The 4,582-nt window shown below is 33.2% G+C and overlaps 1 pseudogene; it reads left to right on the top strand.

Annotated features, from left to right (window-relative positions):
• The first annotated feature begins 2,803 nt into the window (after nucleotides 1-2,803).
• Nucleotides 2,804-4,375, top strand: LOC116119436 (annotated as a pseudogene).
• Nucleotides 4,376-4,582: the final 207 nt, after the last annotated feature.

Here is a 4,582-nt window from a genome sequence, read left to right as displayed (position 1 = left end):
AACATTATATGATCCAAACGCCATCATATTATAGAATAATATTGTATATCATATAAGTATAATAAATTAAGTACACTATGTTGTCTATGTTGTTTGAAATGCAAAATTGAAATGTATGTAGCATGGTGTTTAATCTATATGAAAAAGAGGATTAAACATAGAAATTAATTATGCTTTTCCTGCAAACTTTGAAATATAAAATTACATGTGTTTATTTGAAAAAGCGGATTAAATGTTGTTAGTTACCACATGTAAATGTTTATTTGCATGTGGTGTTTTATATGTTTAATAATAACTATAGTTCATAGTTTTCTCATATATTTTCTTTTCTTTTTTTGGCCAGAGGGATTTGTTCATATTCCAATGGAGCCGTCATCCATTTTCAGGTGTTGTTGATGGATACTCTGTGCATAGCACATTTTATGTGAAAATAGAAGTGTTTGAATTCCAGCGTTCTATATTCATTGCTGAACTTGCGAATTGAACAGCACCCTTTTGCTGATATTTTTTTGTTGGCTGCTGCATATGTGTTTAAATCCTTCCTTGGTGGCTGCTGTTATTGACTCCATTTTTACATATATATTATTGCATATGTGCTATTGCTAGCGAATTGAAAATCGGCCAATGTGTAAGGATGTTCAATTTATTTGTTATGGTATTTAAAGCCTGTAATATTCATCTGGACATTTTCAGAATTCCCAAGCTTCATTTCTCATGCGTATTTCAACGTCTATGTTGATTGTTTAAAAGTCAATATAATTCTGCTTCTTGGTTTTGGGCTTCCATTCTTAGATATGTTAGAATGGATCCATATTCACATCTACTGTCTGCTTCTTTTCATGCATTTCTTGGTTTGCTTTACTATAAAATTCAATTTTAAAAACACATAAATACTTCTGATTGGTTATTTAATTAATTAAAGGGATGAGAAGCAAGGTTTGTGCATTTATTAACACTTTGAAATTTATTAACAAAATAATTGAAATAATACAGTATTAAAAATATTGTTGGCGAGCCGAGCTTGGCTTAAGCCTAGACTTGGCTCGGCTACTGTTCGAGCCGAGCTCAAGCCATGCGTAAATGCTTTGAGTTGAGCTCAGCCAACCACTACTTGGCTTGGTTTGGTTCGACTTGAGTACACTTCTAGGTATAACTAATCTCGATGGCTAAAGGGTTTGTCATCTAACCATAAAAGGGAGAGGTAATGCATATAGGACTTGCTAATATGGAGCAATGCTAAAAAAAAAAAATGTGATCATCATTTATCTTCACAAGAAGTCAAAATGGAGAAGACTTCACATACTTAAAACAAGATTCTACCTTTTTATATTCAATAATACTATAATTATAAAGAAATCTTACAAAGTGAGGTGGTAAAAAATGAATGAAAGAGTGAAACAAAAAATCAAACTCATTAAATTCACTCTTCCATTCATTTTTTGTCACATCACTTTGTATAAAGATCTTTGTAAAATTTATTTGTAAGTATAGTATTACTCTTTTATATTTACAAAAACGTGGATTTTTCTATTCTGCACTCTTCATTATTTATTTTGTCAACTCTCAACCCAATGAACAACTTATAAATATAGACAATTAAGTAGTAATGGCCGCAAAAGATTTCACCTACGTTTTTAGACAATATATAGAGACCGTGTTTTATTCCTAGTTAGTAAATTCACGTTTTATACGTAAATATTCGGCTAGCCGTATAATTCACATATAAAATACAAATTCATATATTTTATAAGTACAGTCAAATTATACGCGAATTACATGCCCCAGCCGTATAATTTGCGTATAATTCAAATATAATTCGGTTGTATTTTTGAAAATAAAATTTTGTCATTTAATGAGCTAGAACAACATCATTTTAGGCTTCTTCTTTTTTTTGGCGCCCTCTTCCTCTCTTCTTCTTCAACTATTCTTCAACCACTAAGGCAATAACGACTCTCCATCTCTTCTTCTTCAACTTAATGACAAATAAAATTGTTTGTTTTGTTTGGTAATTGGCCAATTTCTATAACATTTGTAGTAATTAATTATGAATCAAATGATACAATTTTTTGCAAACTGAAATATTATAATTTAAAAAGATATAAATCATACACCTATAAAGAAAAACAATGGAGGATTGATTCAGTGATCATGAAAAGTGCTAAAATCAAGATTATACTGTCGTATTTTAAAACGTATTATTGATAATATATCGTATTAAATCCATATATACTCATATCGTATTTTTTCCGTATCTGAATTTTATGATTGAATTTTTACAAATGTATTTTTCACCATCTACCGTATCAGACCCGTAAAATTTCTGTACCCTTTTTTTTGCTATATCCATATTTACTAACTAGCGTTTTGTTATACATTAATTAATGGAAAATGATAGAGTTATCGAAAAGTGTACACCGAAATTGTGCACCGAATGACATGGCAAAATCATGGCCGTTGATTAATATTAACTTATAATGATATAATGAATCAACGGTCAGGATTTTGCCACATCATTCGATGCATAAATTCGGTGCACACCCGTTGGTAACTATAGTATTACTCTTAATTAATTATTCTTGAAGATTGATGTGTTTGTTTTATAGTAAACGATAAGCCTAAAATTCCAACAAACGATATTATTTAATGAATTAAAACAGTATCAAAATGAGAAGATACTCTGCTATTAAGGGACAAATCTCATCAGAAAACTTTTTTTGTATGAAATTTCCTGAGGTTCAGACATCAATATAAGTTAATGAAATCGATGTAATTCATTGGCAGGCCAAAATTAGTATAATCCTATTACTCAGATGGAGCTCATACCCCCTCCTTCTCAATAACCAACTATGCAAACACTTCTAATCTACCCCCAGGGCCATGGAAATTACCTATTATTGGAAATTTGCACCAGTTTGCTGCTGTTGGGGCTCTACCGCATCGTGGACTAAGAGACTTGGCAAATAAATATGGACCGTTATATGCACCTTCAGCTTGGAGAAAATTCCACTGTTGTTGTTTCTTCTCCAGAGTTCGCTGAACAAGTGATGAAAATCCATGACGTTACATTTGCATCAAGGCCTTACAATTTAGCAGCAACTATATTGTCTAATGATGTAGTTTTTTCGCCGTATGGTGATTACTGGACGGCGAAAAAACTAAGGAAAATTTGTACATTGAAGCTTTTGAGCTCGAAAAGAGTCCAATCGTACCGATCTTTAAGAGAAGAAGAGGCGTCTAATATCATAAATTCGATTGCTTCAAAAGCAGGATCAGTGGTTAACTTCACGGAGATAATTTTCTCATCAACATATGGTATTACTTCAAGGGCAGCTTTTGGCAGAAACTGCAAAGACAAAGAATTGTTCATATCTGTTATGAAGGAAAGTTCAAAGTTGCTGACAGGTTTTAACATTGCAGATCTGTTTCCTTCAGTCAAATTTCTTCAATCGGTTAGTGAAATCAAGTCAAAAATGGAGAAGCTGCATCAAGAATCTGATAGCATACATGAAAACAACATCAATGAACATAAGATGTTGATGTTCTCTTGAAAGTTCAAGAGAATGGAGGTGATCTTCGATTTTCCTTATCTACCGAGAACATCAAAGCGATCATTTTTGTAAATATTTAACAACTCACGGCACGTTCATTTTTGCTAGAACATGTATTAGGTTTGTTTTAACTCTGGTTTCTCGTATAAATTCTTTAATTTCCAGGATATTTTTAGTGCTGGCAGTGAGACATCTTCTACAATAACCGATTGGGCAATGTGTGAGATGCTCAGAAAACCAACACTCATGGAAAAGGCACAAGCTGAGGTGAGGGAAGTGTTTAATAGAAGAGGGAAAATTGATGAAAGGCCATTGAAGAAATCAAATCCTTGAAGCTAATTATAAAAGAGACTCTGAGATTACATCCTCCTCCTTTACTTCCAAGAGAGAGTTCAGAGAAATGCGAGATCAATGGATACATCATACCTGCCAAAACCAAAGTGATTGTTAACACATGGGCAATTAATAGATATCCAAACTATTGGACTGACCTGGAGAGCCTTATTCCAGAGAGGTTCCTTGACGGTTCTCTTGACTTCAAGGGAACAAAATTTGAATACCTCCCATTTGGTTATGGAAGGAGGATGTGCCCAGGATCTATATTTGGTCTGGCCAATGTTGAGCTTGCTCTCGCAATGTATCTTTATCATTTTGATTGGAAACTTCCTGATGGAATGAAGCCTGAAGATTTGGACATAAGCGAGTCCTTTTGTGTTACAGTTAGAAGAAAAGATGATCTCTGCCTCATTCCCATTCCTTATCATCCATCACCTGTTGCTGTTGCAAAGCCTCAAATCGTAGTCTTTACGGAGTTGAATCAGCCATAAGCACTGCGCATTTTAAATTATTTGGTATATATTTGATATCATCCTTTTCACATTAGTTGAAATACTTTTAAGTTTCATTCATCTTTTATCATTCTGTCACGTCAGGTTACCAATTTGGCAGCTCATCCTTGGCAGTTATCAATTTTGCAGACGAAGTCATGTACAAATGAATACAGTCATGTTTGACGGTAGTATCAAGAGTTGCAA

Source organism: Pistacia vera, unplaced genomic scaffold (assembly GCF_008641045.1).
Source record: "Pistacia vera cultivar Batoury unplaced genomic scaffold, PisVer_v2 Contig125, whole genome shotgun sequence".
NCBI lineage: Eukaryota > Viridiplantae > Streptophyta > Magnoliopsida > Sapindales > Anacardiaceae > Pistacia > Pistacia vera.
The sequence above is the reverse complement of the archived record's forward strand: the minus strand, read 5'-3'. Positions and strand labels throughout refer to the sequence as shown.